Source organism: Anabrus simplex, chromosome 3 (genome assembly GCF_040414725.1).
Source record: "Anabrus simplex isolate iqAnaSimp1 chromosome 3, ASM4041472v1, whole genome shotgun sequence".
In the NCBI taxonomy this organism is placed as follows: Eukaryota; Metazoa; Arthropoda; class Insecta; order Orthoptera; family Tettigoniidae; genus Anabrus; species Anabrus simplex.
In genome coordinates this window covers 390,819,890-390,838,590 of record NC_090267.1, presented here as the reverse complement: position 1 = coordinate 390,838,590, position 18,701 = coordinate 390,819,890, and the positions used below count along the sequence as shown (strand labels likewise).

The window sequence follows — 18,701 nt, the reverse complement described above, 5'->3', positions numbered from 1 at the left end:
GGTTTTCCGTGGTTTCCCACTTCTCCTCCAGGAAAATGCCGGGATGGTACCTAACTTAAGGCCACGGCCGCTTCCTTCCCTCTTCCTTGCCTATCCCTTCCAATCTTCCCCTCCCCCCCCCTCACAAGGCCCCTGTTCAGCATAGCAGGTGAGGCCACCTGGGCGAGGTACTGGTCATTCTCCCCAGTTGTATCCCCTGACCCAATGTCTCACGCTCCAGGACACTGCCCTTGAGGCGGTAGAGGTGGGATCCCTCGCTGAGTCCTAAGAAAAAACCAACCCTTGAAAGTAAACAGATTAAGAAAGAAAGAAAGAAAGAAAGAAAGAAAGAAAGAAAGAAAGATCATGATGCTGCATATTTCTTCCTATATATCGGAACTCTTTATCTCCCTTGTGAGTGGAGTGAAAGGACCCCCGCATGTCATAAGAGGTCACTAAGAGGGAGACAACCAAGGAATCACCGAGCGAGTTAGTCGTAAGTTTAGGATCGCGTAACTGTGGGCTTGTATTCTGGAGATAGTGGGTTTGAATTCCACCGTCGGCAGCCCTGCAGAAGGTGTTCATGGTTTCCCATTTTCACACCAGGCTGTACCTTAGTTAAGGCCACGGTCACTTCCTTCCCATTCCTATGCCATCATGGCCAGAAGAACTATCTGTGTCGGTGCGACGTAAAACAAACTATTAAAAAAAACTGTACTCGATCGCTCTTATTCCAAGCCCAAACACATATCCATGATTCTATGCATTTCGTGTAGCGGATTTTTTGCTCAGATACTGGATTCGATTCCAGGTGAAGTTCGGACGTTTTAGGGTGTTTCAATTCGCCTAGTATCGTGCATCTCCTCGTCTATCTCTTGACTCTGCTTCTTTTCTCATAGATGGAGGATGTCTGTCATCTAGCTCCGCTTTACCAACGTGTATAAATATTCAAATATATCCCTTTTGCATACATTGTCTTGCCTTGGTCTCATTAAGACAATACTACCTCCATATTGTTACTATAGGAACATAATACGGCCAATTCTGGAATGACAAGAGTCGTTTTGCGAGTGTAGCACTAGTTTAGCAAACTTGATCATAAGCAGATCATAAACTAATGAAGGAACGGGCCAATTAACAGAACGCTGCTAGCCAGTGCAAGTGTATATGAACCTGTCTGAGTTTATACTGCCACGGGGTTGTAATAGTCCGCAATATGTTACAGTGTCACAATGATAAGCTGTCGGTAATTTTATCATAAATCAACTGCTAGAGAGCATCAAACTTTCTGGAGAGTATCGGTTCAAATCATGAACTCGCTAATATATGGCTCTCCCGGGAGAAATTTTCCTCCAGTCTTCATTCAATACCACAGATTGAGACGGGAAGGAACTCGTGGATTTCCTTATTTCATTAACTTGAAGATACTTATAGACTCTCATAGAAACCCTTCCCAAGAAGATCAATTCATTTGAATATGGACTTAGGCCTACTAACTAGTGAGTGTTAAATATTCCTTTGATTGATAAAGTATACAACGAAAAAATGCAATATAAGGAAATGAACACTCAGCTGAAGATTTCAAAATGTGTTAATAATAATATGAAAAATCAAAATACAAAAGCCGGGCTGAGTGACTCAGACAGTTGAGGCACTGGCCTTCTGACCCCAACTTGGCAGGTTCGATCCTGACTCAGTCCGGTGGTTTTTGAAGGTGCTCAGATTCGTTAGTCCCGTGTCGGTAGATTTACTGCCATGTAAATGAACCCCTGCGTGGCAAAATTCAGGCATCTCGGCGTTTCCGAAAAACCGTCAAAAAGTAAAAATAATGATTTAACACTTATTGTTACAAAAATACAAAATCCTTATATTGTTTAGGTATTTATAAAGTAAAATTTGAATCGGGATTTTGTCCTGGCCGTCAAAGAATATAATTCCTGATTTAGACTGCTCCTTGACTGAATTGTGATCATCGCAGCCTTCTGTTTGGAGAGTCCTGGGTTCAAATGCCGGCAGACCCGGGGATTTTGATCACGTCTGGTTAATTTCTCTGGCTTGGACTTTGACACATTCTTCGTAATCCTGATTATGGCAGTGATTTTTACGTTTCTAGAGGTTTAATATCGCATTGTCTCATGTTGGTTTTCGGCAACGCTGGGATGGGATACAACTAAACTGTAATTAGGGCACAGACCTGGCATTAGCTTAGTATGAAATTGGCAATCTACAAAAAATCGTCCTCGAGGCTGTGAATGGTGAGGTTCGAACCCACCGTCTCCCGAATGCAAGCTTACAGTTACATGGCTTGTAACGCTCCGTTATATTTGTTTCAAGGGGAACTACAGCCAAAAAAACATTTTATTAAAAATCTAATCAGGAGGAAAAGAGGAAGAGGTCCTACCCTTCAAAAGAATGATGGTATTGTCAAAAGAAAGGACAGGACCTCGAAGGGCATAAAAATGAAAGTACAGTACTCCCTAAGCTTCGAAAATATCGCCAGGGTCCGAAGAGAACTCGAGTTTATCAAGGGAGGTCGGATAAGAAAGATGAAAGTGAGGTGCCTGGCAGACTTGGCCGTAAGTAGTAGTAGTAATGTCATACTCAGTTAGAGCCCTATGGTCCCTAACCCACGCTCTCAAGTGGAGTGTTCCTGGCGGTCACCCCTTTTAGTTTCCCCTTCCGACAATCAAGGGGTACCGTGAATGTATTCTACCGCCCCCAATCACAGGCGGATCTGCTCGTTCCAGTTAGTTCCAGGAGCGAACACTTGCATCGCCAAAAACCTTGGATGTGTTAGCGCGACGTTAAACCACTAAGAAACTTATCCTGAAAAATTATACGTATACTTACGGAAGAACATGTGTTATAAACTGCAAGGCTTCATAAATGAACCGTTCTCCCACAGCTGACATCGACAAAACACTTCAGTTTATTTCATGCTGTGTGGTTTATGATCGATGTAACAGCTTACACCTGTTTGTCGAAGTCGATGTTCAAGGCTTTCTGTGACCTTGGTATTGTACGTACTTCGCTCACAGAGATTAAGAGAAATTGTGGAACTTTATGAGATATTAAACGCATTATTATTATTAAGTAAACTCGTGTACTCATTCCAAGGTGGTGCAGCTTATTTCAGGCACACCCCCAATGGAAGTGAGCTTCATGTACAATTTCAACCACATACCAGCCCTCCTGCCATTCTTAAATTTCTGGCAGTACCGGGAATTGAACCGAGGACGGCAGCTAATAGTAATAACCGTTACGCTACGAAGGCGGTTATTATTATTAATAATAATATTACTGAATTTTTTCTCTGGAGTGGGCACTAATGTGCCTTTTTTAACAAGTTGCTTTACATCGCACCGACACAGAGAGGTCTTATGGCGACGATGAACTTGGAAAGGGCTAGGAGTGGAACGGAATTGGCCGTAGCCTTAATTAAAGTACAGCCTCGGCATTTGCCTGGTGTGAAAATGGGGAAGCACGGAAAGCCATCTTCATTGCTGTCGACAGTGGGCTTCAAACCCACTATCTTTCGAATGCAAGCTCACAGCTGAGCGCCCCTAACCGCACGGCTAACTCACTCGGCAAAAATGTGGATTAAGATCAGTTTTACGGTTAGGTGCCCTTCCTAACCACAGTCCGACTCGTTGGCTGAATGGTCAGCGTACTGGCCTTCGGTTCAAAGGGTTTCGGGTTCGATTCCCGGCCGGATCGAGATTTTAATCGCTTCTGATCAATTGTTCTGGCTCGAGGACTGTGTGTATGTGTCCGTTCCAACACTCTCCTCATGATATTTAGACAACATACCACACCACCAGCCACCACAGAAACACGCAATAGTGATTACATCCCTCCATGTAGGGTTGGCGTTAGGAAGGGCATGACCAAATCCATATGTGCGACCCAGTTTACACCCTCAACTCCACAAGTGTGGGAAAAAGCGGTAGCAAAAGAAGAAGATGTCCATCCTAACCACAACCCTACGTGAAGAGATGTATTCACTCCTTCGTGTTTCTTCTGTGGTTGGTAGTGTGCTGTATGCAAATGAAGAGAAGTGTACTAGGACGAACAGCAACACCTAGTCCCCCGAAACACAGAAATTACCCATATGCAGTGAAAGTCCCCGATCAAGGAAGTATCGAACCCGCGGCTATCTGAACCTAAGGCGAGTACGCTGACCATTCATCCAAGAATCCGAAATCAGCTTCTTCTTCTTCTTCTTCTTCTTCTTCTTCTTCTTCTTCTTATTATTATTATTATTATTATTATTATTATTATTATTATTATTATTATTATTATTATTATTATTATTATTATTATTATTATTTCAAATTCTCGTTCAACATTCGCTCGAGCATCATTGAACATACACTGCAGAAGTAGGCCTAATGATAATTTATGATATAGAATGATAATATAATTCATACCGAAAATTTGTTTGATTATTACTGGGAAGACCTGTCTTACATATTTTCCACGGTATAAGCGTTACACGGCCAGGGAACTCTATAAATAACTCACGCTCACTTTATATTTCCATTTTTCTCAAGAGTTTTCAATATATTGACTTCATTATATTTCCCTTCCATAGTCAACACATTAGCATCAGATGACCCCATTAATCTAGCCGATGAATAGCTTCATCCAGTATGTTCGTTATTACTTAGCCCTCATCGTATCATTAGGAATACCTCCTCCTCAGTTTCTTCCCTCCTTTCGTAATAGCTAGGATTCTTGTTACATTCAAGCATCTTGAAATCAGTTTAAAAAGGAAATACCTTTATTCCTCCCAGCTTTCACTTTTTGGCACAGTCGATCTATTCCCTAAGTGTCGATATTTGATCCATAAGATCACTTCCTTGCTATTAAACACTGCGTTAGCCGAATTACCTAAAGAGAAAGGAACCAGACGCGCATTCATTAAAGGAGTTGACCACTGGAAATCGAACAGAAGAGAATGAAGTGAGAAGCCTACGTCCAAATAAGCTTCAGCGATGCCAGACTCCACTAACCTTTTTCGCACTGTGAACTCCTTTGATATGAAGTGTATAAGAAGTATACAAAAACCATGATAGGCCTAATCAGTACTTGTACGCTTACAGCATCTAATGACCGCTGTCAAAATACCGTGATAACGCATCAATTAAAGTACGTAATCGATTCTCACCATTAATATTTTCCTCGGGCTGTGTGTGTGTGTGTGTGTGTGTGTGTGTGTGTGTGTGTGTGCGTGCGTGTGCGTGTGCGTGTGCGCGCGTGTGTGTGTGTGTGTGTGTGTGTGTGTGTGTGTGAAAGAGAAAGAGAGAGGGCGGAGACGGGGGAGGGTATAAGGAGTTGATTGTTTAAAGAGGAGAATTTGGAGATTGACAAGAGATTACTAAACTGCCAAGAGAAAATTAAAATATGAATAAAACAAATAGATCCATATGTGTTATGCAGAACTACAATACCGTAGGTTAATTATCCGATCTTCGATTTTGCTGCTCTCAGTTATAATGTATTTTCTAGTGTTTGCTGGTTCACATTATGGATTTGAGATTTATCAAGTCCTTGTGTGTAAGAACTGTCTCATAATCTCCGTTACACCGAGCGAGTTGACTACATGGTTTGTTTCAAGCAGTCGTGAGTTTGTATTCGAGAAGCAGTGAGTTCGAACCCCGGTTTCGTATCCCTGAAGATAGATTTTCATACCATGCATCGTCAGGATTCGAACTTCATATTTGATAATAATAATTTTACGTCCCACTAACTACATTTTTTATAGTTTTCGGAGACGCCGAGGTGCCGGAATGTTGTCCCGCAGGAGTTCTTTTACGTGCCAGTAAATCTACCGATACGAAGCTGACATATTTGAGCACATTCGAATACCACCGGACTGAAGTCAGGATCGAACCTGCCAAGTTGGGCTCAGAAGGCCAGCGTTCTATCCTCCAAGTACTCGGCCCGGCATATTTGGAAACAATGTAGCCCCTGAAGTATTGGCTCCACCAACATATAACCTAAGGTAGTAGTTCACTACGACATGAAACTAATCCTTCGAAATGTAAGATGGGCTTAATACACTCTTCATAAGACCAGTTATCTGTGGCTTTGACAGTAAAAGAATTTTCACAACCACGGGTGTAGAGGGTGAGATTAACATATTGCCAGTAGATATATGGTGCGGGATAAAATTGAAAAGGGAAAATTTATTACCAACTCGACATTCGGGAACGAAGCTCTTCTGCATCTTCCTTGAGGGTCCTTGCAGTAATATGTGGTAGACACTCGCTACAGAATGTTACGGGATTCAGATGAATTTAGAGCCTGCTAACAATTCCCGTGAATTGTTACTGTAGCTGTTCAGGGACACGAAACCTGTAAGTGCCAATGCTATTATTTACTCTCCGTAGTTCAGCTGTGAATACTCCAATATTAGAGGAGAAACTACCAACTGCTCTCCACTTAAAACCAACTGCCATATTTACATCGAACGAAACTAACAGAACTCATTAAGTGTATAATCAAACCTCCATATCCTCCACATGCTGATTGTTACAGAAGGTAAACATTATTTAAAATTTTCAAAATTCGTTTCCTGGAGATATGTACAAATTTCGTAACAATGTGCGACATTGAACCAATATTTTAATGGCGTATGGCCTCCGGGGAGGCCTGGTGCAGGTATTGCGAGTTGACGCCCTTTAGGCGATCTGCGCGTCTGTGAGGATGGGTGCTACCTGAAATAAATTCTAATGCTGAAGTCGGCACAAACACCCAACCCCCAAGCCATAACAATTAACCAATGAAAGTTAAAATCCCAGGCTCGGCCGGAAATCAAATCCGGGATCCGTTGAACAACAGTCCAGCATGCTAACCCTTTGTCCTATGTGCTTGATATTGAACCAATTAAGTTAACCGTATGTTATACGTTTTTAGCATAGGCCTACAGAAATGTACCGTGCTCCTCAAAATCTCCTTTAATTAAAATGTCCCATAAAGACCTACATAGTCTACTTTGAATATAAAATAATTGTATGCATGATTGCAAGTAAGAGATCTTGTCCTTAAACATCACAATATTGTGTTTTTGGAACATGAAAAATTATATCTTGTACCCTTGTAAGAATATATTATTCGTAAATTTACTGTATAAAATGTCAAATATGTATCTTTCAGTAACGTTTAGTCTCGAACCTGTATGTGTCGGTATATTCCGTATGTACCTGTGAATTTTGGAGACTGGTAGGTTGGAATCTATTATATATGCCAATCATTGTTGTCATATTCCAGACAAGTGTTTGGAGGATAATTGGGAACATGCATCATTTTCAAAAATATTTTTTTTTTGAAAAGTACACCAATGAAATAGTACGTAAACGTATTACATTGTGGTATGTTGCCTTGTTTTCTACCATTAAAAAAATATTTAATAGTGCCTCTCCGCAAGGCGAGTGAAACGGCCTCTGACGTAAGCGGCGCGCTGTGACGTCACGATCCAGTACCGCATGCAGCTCTACCAGCCGTTGTGCATCAGCCGTTGCTAAAAGCCGATTGTTTATTATTCATGATCGCGAATAACTTCGAAATGACAGAAGAAAGGTTCCAAACAGCACAGTCAGACAATCTACCATGTGCAAATGTCATCATTCTTGAAAAATAGTGACTTTTGTGGCCGCAGAAATTCGCGGATAACAAGCAAGTTTGTAAGTGGCGTCTTTTATATACGTGCAATGTACTGTAACCCATAGTATTAGAATAACAACGAACCTGGATAGATATCACATCACTTTCAACATTTCCTTCTAGACTGATTCCCCTATTAAAGAATAACATTACATTTTCGGGCTTTCAGCATTAGTAAAGTAAGAAATCGGATTTCAGCACTAACATAAACATATAGGTAGCATTATAGTACTAGTCCGCTTCTGTGGTGTAGTGGTTAATGTGTGCCACTCCTGGAGGCCCGGTTTCGATTCCCGGCTCTGCCATGAAAGTTGAAAACAAATAGTACGTGGGCTGGAACGGGGTCTACTCAGCCTCGGGAGGTCAACTGAGTAGAAGGGTTTCGAATCCCACCTCAGCCATCCTCGAAGTGGTTTTTCGTATTTTCCTACTTCTCCTCCAGGCACCTAAGGCCACGGCCGTTTCCTTCCCTCTTCCTTGTCTATCCCTTCCGATCCTCCCATCCTCCAACAAGGCCCCTGTTGAGCATAACAGGTGAGGCCGCCTGGGCGAGGTAATGGCCTTCCTCACCAGTTGCATCACCATACTCAAAGTCTCACGTTCCAGGACACTGCCCTTGAAGTGGTAGAGGTGAAATCCCTCGCTGAGTCCGAGAGAAAACCAACCCTGAAGGATAAACTGATTAAGAAAGAAAGAAAGAAGGAAAGAAAGAAAGATCATAGTACTATAGGGCTATAATCTATCATTCCCCAAAAAATATATATTTATGGTTGGGACAACTGGCTTACCCACTTCCGGGGCCCATGAAAGAGAATTAAATATCTTTGCGGAGGGAAAAAGTTATACATGATAAAGGTAAATATGACTTCATCTAGTTTTCACAAGTCGGGCTGAGTGGTTCAGACTGTTGAGGTGCTGGCCTTCTGACCCCAACTTGGCAGATTCGATCCTGGTTCAGTCCGGTGGTAGTTGAAGGAGCTCAAATACGTCAGCCTCGTGTCGGTAGATTTACTGGCACGTAAAATAACTCATGCAGGACTAAATTCCTGCACATCGGCGTCTCCGAAAATCGTAGAAGTAGTTAGCGGGGCGTGAAGCCAGTAACATTAATTACATTTGGCTTTTAACAAGCTGAGCATATCAGGAAAGAAAAGTGTCCTGGTGACATTTTAGTCGCTCAATACAGGAATGTCTTTGGGTGCTGTTACTTTAATTTTTTTTTCTGTTTGCTTTACGTCACACCGTCACATATAGGTCTTATGGCGACGATGGGACAGGAAAGGCCTAGGAATGGGAACAAAGCGGCCGTGGCCTTAGGTACAGCCTCAGCATTTGCCTGGTGTGAAAATGGGAAACCACGGAAAACCATCTTCAGGGCTGCCCGGCAGTGGGGTTCAAAACCCACTATCTCCCGGATGAGATCTCACAGCTGCGCGCTCCTAACCGCACGGCCAACTCGCGCGGTATTTTTACCCTTCGGTTTATTGACTTGGCTTGTATAACCTAAAACTTAGGCTAAGTTGGATTATATTTTAAACACCTATATCACTATTTTCACCTGTGTGCAATTATGCTATTTATTTCATTAATATTATGATAATTATTATAATTGAGCATTGTTAACTTATAAGACTCCAACAGACAAGCATTGGTTTTGTGTAGAGTTATACATTTGTTAAATTCACGTCGTTTCCTTTCATGATGTACACGCCTATTCTTTGTTACATTATAGGGTATTTAGATATAGCCTAAATTTCTTTACCAATTAAGCTCTTCAATAAAGACATACATAACTGTCCCATGCCAAGATATATTGGTAGAAATAGAGCTGTCAAAATGGTTCATAACCCCTTTGATTTATTATCTTGACATGGATCATCCAAAACATAGGTGAGGTTTGGAGAATACTTTAATAATCAGCATTATTTAATGCAATGTTTATTACTTTCATATTCCAAGATGTAATTGAAGCATTTAAATAAAGCATCATACATTAAAATTTAAAGTTTTACCACTAGAACAGCTGACATGGAAAAGTGATTTGAAAATTCAAACAAATTCATCTTACGTTAAAATCTTCAAAAAAATAAACTGTAGACTTTTCCGATATATCACCAGCATTTCTCTAGCTCGCCAAAATCCATTTCTCCCTAGTTTTAGCGTCTTTGGAACGTTTATAAACAATTTGTTTGGGATGGTATGCGATGTGCTATTGCACATCGGAACTCTACACCATTTATAAGTTTTCTGCCTCACTGTCTGCGCAGGATTCATTTTAAGTCTAAAATATACCACTCAGATTATTATCCAATGTATAGACCTCGAATTTAACCATACTAGACACTAACGTAAAGTAGAAATACGCGAAGTGTATCCTGCTTCTCACAGCACACTACGTGTTATTTCGTCTGCTAATTCAGTCAACCTGTACGATGACGTCAGGCCAATGAGATCGCGTACTTGAGTGACGTGACATTTTCGTAGATTTTTATCATGTTTGGAGTTATTATTTGTACATTCTGATCACATTTTTGAATTCTGCATGCAATTTTGAATCAGATTAGCATATTTTTAATTAAAACCCCGGATCATGCATGTTCCCTATTCTATTGATATCTGTTTCGGTTTTCTGTTTCATTTCTTGAAGATATTGTGGCCATGGTAATAAATCATGTCCCACTATTTTTAGATCACATTTTGGTTTGAAAAATAATAATTAATTATCATTCATCACTGTATAGTAGGCCCTACATCTGCATTTTTTTAAAACAAAGTGTTTATTCAGACATTGCATGGGATATCTTAGCATCACTGGGTGTGTCAGACCTTGTTTATCGAATTTTGATGGCCACACCAGAGTCGCCCGTGAATCTCATTTTGGTGGTACACAATAAATTGGATTCGACCTTGTCTTACAACCGGTGTGACAACGTTCTAGTAATTCAAGGACAGTAAGGAGGTATACATAAATGATGTCAAATAAGCTGTAATTGGACAGCCGTTCTATAGGATACGGCTTTAGTTGGGGAATTCTTGCTTGTGCTATGATTGTTTTGCTATTTCATCACATCTACGTTTGAATAATAATAATAATAATAATAATAATAATAATAATAATAATAATAATAATAATAATAATAATAATAATCTGGCCTATAAATTAACAGAGAACAGGTAGGCCTATAACAAACGGGCAATGTCCTACAAGGCCAAAATCCGACATTATAACTCGATAATAAAACCGGAAGGATTGTTCGCTTCAGAGTGCCTTATTTTAAACAATAAAAAAGGGGAGCTGCAAGAACTTGAGAAGAAGGAAAGGAACATTCTGAGGACAATTCTGGGACCGCAAACGACTACTGATGGGACTTAAAAGGAAAGGATAAATGAAAAACTCTACAAGTACACTGAAATGCGGAAACAAAGGCTGAAATTCTACTAACACCTAGTAAGAATGGATGGCAACCCACTGACCAAAAAATCTTCAAATATATCATGAGGTTAAAAAGCACCTCGAAGTGGGTAGAAGAGGTCAAGAGGAATGCGCAATAAGTTGGAGTTACACTAGAGATGATCCGCAATAGAAAAGAGTTCAGAAGAAGAGTCGACAGGTAAACTCATTTGAAAACAACCACTAAAACGGAGGCCCGCACGGATCATTTCCGGAGTGGAGAGAAAAACGAGAAGCGAAAGAATGAAGAGGTTTCGGGATAGAAGAGAAGAGAAGAGAAGAGAAGAGAAGAGAAGAGAAGAGAAGAGAAGAGAAGAGAAGAGAAGAGAAGAGAAGAGAAGAGAAAAAAAAGGCCAAGAATGCTATGTTCTATGCAGTCCATAGTTTGCCAAATTCATAATAATAATAATAATAATAATAATAATAATAATAATAATAATAATAATAATTGTACCGGGCGGTACACCTCCACGCCGCTAATTTAAAAATTGCGCCAGGTAAAACTCCTCTGCTGGAGGAAGTCTGAACTTTATTGACGGTATTAATTTTCTACCTTCTCAGAAGATGTCACTACCTGTAAATTTTGGAGTTTTAGAACTGTGTCACTTTTGATGTGGTTTTGTTTCGCTTGAAGTAAGAAGTGTGAACTTTCTCTTCTAGAGGACACTACTGAAGATCTACAATAGTGCAACCTAGTGCGGAGTCAAAGAACTATTTTTTTGGAGAAAATTTAATTTCAAGAGTTTGTTCTTTGTTAAATTTCTTTCTGTCATTGTTTAAGTTGGCAATATTTACCCCTTTCTTCCCCTTGTTATGAATGTATCCAATCCCGAATTTCTTCTATTAATTTCTGACCAATCTGGTGTATCTTCCCCCAACTTGAATCTGTTGCGGGGTCCTACCCAATAAAGAGTTTGTGGGAGGGTGTTTTCTTTCCCCTAACGCCTAGAACCTTCCGCGAGAGGATATAAACTGCTGATTTTCGGGTCTCCGGGCCACTTCTGTTCCATCTTTCAGTGTGTTAAGTACATAGCAGGGGGCGGGAAGCGCCTCTTTCTTCGGCAGCGGTCAACAACAAGGTAATGGCCGATTAATAACTTCTTTCTTTGCTAGCTCAGCAGTTTAACTTTCGGGGCGGGTTCTAAGCGTTCAACCATGTAACCTTTTCCTAAAATGTAACTACTCTTTTCATATATTTTATTTTAAAACGACATATCGGGATAGAGAGTGCTTATCCCTCTCGAGCTCCCACTCACATCGTCTTGAGGTGAACTTATTTTTCTCAACCAATTCTTCCGTAATGTAATGTAAATTGCTATTAAGTCACCTCTGTAGTATGGGATTAGCCCTTGTATTAACGGCCTAGTGCCAAGTAGGTCTTAAGCAAAGTGTATTAGGAGTGCAAGTTCGCCTCCTCTCAAATTGTATTTTAGAGGTCATGTATTAACTTTCTTGTCATTTAACAGACCTCAGTAGGTTGGGTATTTTACCCCTGTGTATACGTCCTTGGAGGACAGCTTAAAAGTGGAGTTTGGAGTGGCCTATGATAGGCTTGGATTTTAAGGGGAAGTTGCCCTTTCTTGAAAATTGTGTTTCTGCCTCAAGGAGGCTTTTGGGTGTAATTGGAAGCAAATGTTTCTGGCATGTTTGGGGGTTTTCGGCCCCTTTGTTGTATGGTGTTCATTGTAAAGTTGGGCTCATTGCTCAAGAATTATGTTTCTGACTTTTGAAGCCCCAAATGGGGAACCTATGTAAATGTATTTTTCAATCGTGTTTCGGCTACTAAGTACCTGTTCTATTTGTTGTTACCTAATTTTGAAAAAAAAATATAACCTTGTTAAATTTTAAAATTAATTTCACTTTAGTAGCTTGAGACCTATTCACCACCCAGCACCTTCTTTCATGCATAACTACCACCAAAACACGGTAACAATAATAATAATAATAATAATAATAATAATAATAATAATAATAATAATAATAATAATAATAATAATTTCGTGTGGATGTTATGGTATTGGCCTGATATAGCCCTTATGAGACACACCTTCCGACGAGCGCGGGTGGCATCTGCCATGTATAGTGAACCGAGTGTTAATGTGTTTACATTTTTGTAGAGCGGATTTCAACTAATCAGAGAAGATTTCTAATAAGAAAATCTTGTGGAAAGTAATTACGGTATGGTAAAGTGTCATTCCCGCACTCTTTTCGGTGCGCAACGAAGGCGATGATGTCGTCATATTAAATATAATAATAATAATAATTATAATAATGTTATTTGCTTTACGTCCCACTGACTACTTTTACGGTTATCGGAGACGCCAGGGTGCTGGAATGTACTCCCATAGGAGTTCTTTAACGTGCCAGTAAATCTACCGACACGAGGCTGACATATTTGAGCTCGTTCAAATACCACCGGACTGTGTCAGGATCGAACCTATCGAGTTGGGGTCAGAAGGCCAGCGCCTCAACCAACTGAGCCAATCAACCCGGCACTAAATAAAACAAATACTTGTGTAATGAAATGCATCATGTAGGCGAAATTATACTTTTGCGTCTTTCAACTTATTTTCTAAATTATATCGATTCTTCCGTGTATGACGTCGACTGTTTGAATTGTAGTATGAAATAAAATACGTACGGGCAAAGCTGTGTCATTTGTGCTTTCCGAAATTCCGCTCAAACCGTCTTATTCATACGTAAAAGCTGGCTTTCGGGCCTTGTAACGTGAATCACTGTAATTTGGCATCGTGTGTAGTGGCATTGTGGACAAAGTGGCGAGATAATTAGTCTCTGTTAACCTTAAGAAGAAGAGTTCCAATGACAGAACAAGGGAAGGGTAATTTAAGATGGTACTTAAAATGAACGACTCCCTGGGCCTTACAACAAACCGATGTTGGCGTCGGAGAATAGGAAAGGAACTGAATGAAGAAGTCGGACAAGAAAATTAATAGGACTTTGTCACAGGTAAATGGAAGCTATGCTTGACTCAATCTGGCCCTCTTGTTGCACATACGTTACACAAGTCCTGAGCTCGTGGAGACAGGTATATTTTACCTTAGCGCATGGCTTTTAGTGCACTGAGTGTCCGAGGTTATGGTCACCTCGCCTGGTATAGGTATTTCTATTTGACGCCCATGGACGACCACCGAATCCGGATGTAAGATAATGATGAATAATGAGGTAGATAGGGGATGAAACCCAGTGTCGGCGCATAAGACTATTTCTATCGAATAACACCGAGGGGTCATCTCAAGGCTTAACGTCTCCATCCGACGGAGGAATCATCATCATCATCATCATTATTATTATTATTATTATTATTATTATTATTATTATTATCATCAGCAATGCGTTGAAGTATGTAATTGAATCCAGGCTTTAGGCGCGCACTACAGTGATTAGAAATTGTATATTATCACCTCTCCTACACTGCCTGCCAACATTCTGATGGTGATATTCTTTTTTTCTACCAACGGGACTCGAACCGTCTAACAGTGGTGTCAGACCGTATAGACTTGACGCCTTAACAATCATGACCATCAGGCAGATGGAGATGGGAAAAAAATTGCGCTACATTTTGTCGAAACACACTGACTACTTTTCTAGCGTTTAAATAAACAGAAAAGCGCCGACCAGTTTTTTCACCTTGGATAATTTGAGCGTTACAGAAGATGGTCTATATCTTATCTGGTATCCTGAGTCAGCAGATTTTTGTCGAATTGAAATTTAACCAAGACTGTGCGATAGAAATAAATACTTTTAAACCTGATTTAGTATAAAAACAAACTCATCTCCGTATAGACCCCTGAAGGATGGAAAAGTATTTTCACTATTCGTAACCTAGGTACTAACTGGGTTAGCTCTGTGCTTAGCCATTTTTTATCACGAAGCTTTCTAGAAGTGAAAGGCGCGCTTCTAAATTCCTAGACTTTCTGTCATGGAACCGAACCGGGTAAATTATGAGTGGCTTCACCGTCTCGATTAAGCAACCCCTTAGTGATATATATTTTATACGTTCAATCATGCAAATAAATCTACCTGAAAGAAACATTTTAACATGGTTTTGCCTCTGTCGAACATGTAATACAGTAGCCTGTGTGGAAACATCACTGCGTAGTTGCAGACCGCACCTACTGGATACAAAAGCAGACTTGACACCGCCCGAATACTTTGAATAGTGACCGGTACAATTTACTGTTTTTCATTCAACATTCGTTGTGGGAGAAATGCATTGAAAGTCGACTTCCCTGCATATGTATCACGTACTTCTATTGTGGTCAACGTGACCACGTTCACTTACCGCCCATCACATTACATGTCACGGTGAAATGCTAGGAACATCGCTTGTAATTCTTCGGCAGTACGTGTTCTTGCCGGGGACTGCGCCTACTAGTGACATCACTGATATTATTAGCGTTCGACAACGACCACTTCTACAGCTACCTTTGATGTGCTTTAGGGTGAGCCATAATAACATTTACCGAAATCAATTATATCATTTGCATGTTTTCGATCAAATTTACCCTTGTCCTCCTAAGATTTTTTTAAAAAAGCAAAGCCACTTCAGTCCATGCTATGAAGGGGACTTTAAATTCTCCACCCCGGCGGGGTGGAGCGGGCCATTTAGAAGATAACACCCTCTTTCTGGTCAGAAGCTGCGATGTTGAAAAATGTGATGCGGAACCTTCCTGCTGAATGCAATAGAGTGCTTAGCTCGACCCCAGGAATTAATATGGTACTCGTTTCTTTTGTTATAGATTGAGTGAACCCCATACCCATGAGCTTCCCCGGAAGGGAAATTTTTCACCTTCCTGTCGGAGAATCGAACTCACGTCCTCAGCACGCATTTACCGTCTCGGCTAGACGAACTATATCATATATGGTGCATTGTATTCCCTTTTTTTTTTTTTCATTCTTTCCACCAAATACATTGCATCCAGTTGAATCGACGGTGCCACCCCATGCTCTCAAGTTGAGAGCCATTGGTGCCCCTTTTAGTCGCCTCTTACTACAGGCAGAAAATCCCTACAGGTATTCCATAGCCCCCACCTACAGGAGTTGCAATTCATCATTCAAAGTGTCCATTGGGAAATACCATCCATGTGACTAAAATCTCAAATACTTCATCATGAAATTGTTGTACAGTTCTAGATCAAGTAAAGCACAAAGCACGAGCAGTGAGATCATCAGATTACTTGCGATACTGAACCTGTACCACTTAACTTGTCCTCATTTTTCATCAAGCTCTGGCGTACGTTACTCAGGTCACTACAGGTGAGTGAACAAATAATGGGATCACATGAAACTTGCGTCAAGATAAGTATTTTCATCTTGCAACGAGGCCCTCAAGAAATATGTAAATGTAATGGTATTATTTCTTAAAATCAGCCATTTGTTCTAGCCATCTGGCCGTAACTATTACCCTGTATGAATAGTTGTTATGTCATGCTGTATATCGCAACATAAAGCTCTGACTTAGGAATGTTGTTCCTCATGTCAGCCACTCTGCTATGAGAAGAATAAGTCACACTTTTTATGTACAATCTAGTACCCTGAATCTCAGAGAAAGTTTACCGGCGTCATGCTTGGAATTACTCTGTCTCCTTGAGGCGAATTGGGACACAAACTGCGTGTAGTTATACAGCATAGTTTTTACGAACGATGACGTTTAACTTGGGTGAATAACGGCGCAGTTTGAATTTTTTTTCAATCATCAGATGGTGCATTGCTCTTCGTGTTTGGAATACATTCTATTTATATATAATCCCTATTTCTGTCTTTCTTTCACAGAGATATAGAGGAAGCGAGACCGTTTAAACATTTGAAATTGTCACTAGATATAATTTATTAACCTCTCATTTTGAACAAAAGTACAATAAACCTCTCAAGGCCACTATTTTTGAACCTTTTGAACGTTTCTGTCAGCGAAGTAATTGTATCATCTCTGCCTTGTTGAGCAGCGCTCCGGACAGCTCTTTCTATCGGTATGAGTTAGAATGATTTCGAATGATGAATCTCTAAGCACGGCCAACTAGATCTGCGCTTAGCTAACTAAACTGGCGCATAAATCGTTCGCCTTCCACAGCGATACTCAGAAAACGGGAGCGCTTAGAAAGCTGAAATCGGCACCAGATACAGGTTACAAGAACAATAAATAATGGCTATCATATTTGAACTGTTTAGTGAAAAATACCTTCTGTCAGTGAAGTGAATGATTCCTCACCATTCTGGCGTATCCAGTGACATTGCCTCTATCTATAACAGCGAGACAGCACCCTTACTGCTGAGTTTAGGAATGGCACCTAACAATTATCGATCATGAATATTTCATCGTAGGTATCTCCGAGGCAAAAATATGATTCCGGTAAAATAGTGCCATTCAGCAATCTGAGATAGTCATTTTGGTGTAAGTAGCAACATTAATATCATCTGCTGCAATAATTATGACAGTCAACTCTGTGAATTAATGTTACTCACAAGGTACATTAAGATATTCATTTCAGATTTTAAATTCCTTTTCACATAGGCTGATAATTTCCGCTGTCGAAGACAGGCTTGCAGATTAGTGTGAATATAATTGAAGGCCTCCCCGGAATAAGGATGTAACCAACAAATATTTAAATTTCAATGCAAATAAGGTGTGTCATTACGCCTCTATACTATGGGATCATCTTATGTCTTACATGTGAACTTCAGATGGTTTACAGCCAGAAGAACTTTGTCCTCGTTGGTGTAAGGATGGAACAACAGTCAAGATGGTGGATTTTGCTTCTATTGGCTTGAACCTTCGTTAAATAAACGATATTGAGAAACTTTCACAAAATGTTCAACTATTTTACATTTTGCCACGTATCTATATCTACTCAAGCTGTCTCGCAAATACTATTACAGATATCGATATATATCTTGCGTAGACAAAACGAATGACACTTCGTAGTATGGGAATTCACAACATAATCCAGAATTATATTGTTTCACCACGTGCGCCGACCTCCGATTTCACCATACAATCACGTTCTCATCTATTTCGCAGTTTTTTTTAAAAAAATACAGTATTCGGAAACTTCAGCCCTGCGGAATAAAGGTTAAAAAAACAAGCAAAAATACACATGGTGATATAGCCCTGTTGCACATTGGCCTACAAAGTGACCACTGTAGACCCCGAAAACTGCAGATTACGAAGTGACGCGCGTTAAGTGCGACGAATCCCTGGGTTGTTGTTCTTAGCTTTCTCTCCCTCTCTCTTTCTCTCTTTCACCGTCTAGATTCAATTGTTCTCACGAAGGCTGGGTGTTTCTCGAACAAGGCCTGAGTAGCAGGTAAAAAAATCCCTGACCTGACCGGAAATCGAATTCGCCCTTCCCCCCGGGCAAGAGGCAGGCTCGCTATCACTTCTCTGCAGAGCTGGCGTAGAAGTAGCATCCATTCCTCATGTGTACAGACCCAGGTTCGATTACCAGCCAGTTCTAAGATTTATCAGTGGCTGTAGTTAGATACTAAATGAAAGTGCATTTTAACCGATGAAATCTGGTCTAATGTATGTAGTATCACTGTCGTCCACAAATATATGTTTGAGTGAGAGGGACAAACATCATATATA

General features: G+C 40.4%; 1 protein-coding gene across 2 annotated transcripts in view; it reads left to right on the top strand.

The window, feature by feature from the left end:
- The window catches only part of pot (papillote), a 359,995-nt gene that overhangs the window by 34,517 nt on the left and 306,777 nt on the right, over positions 1-18,701 (top strand). The gene's annotated exons all lie outside the window — the stretch shown is intronic.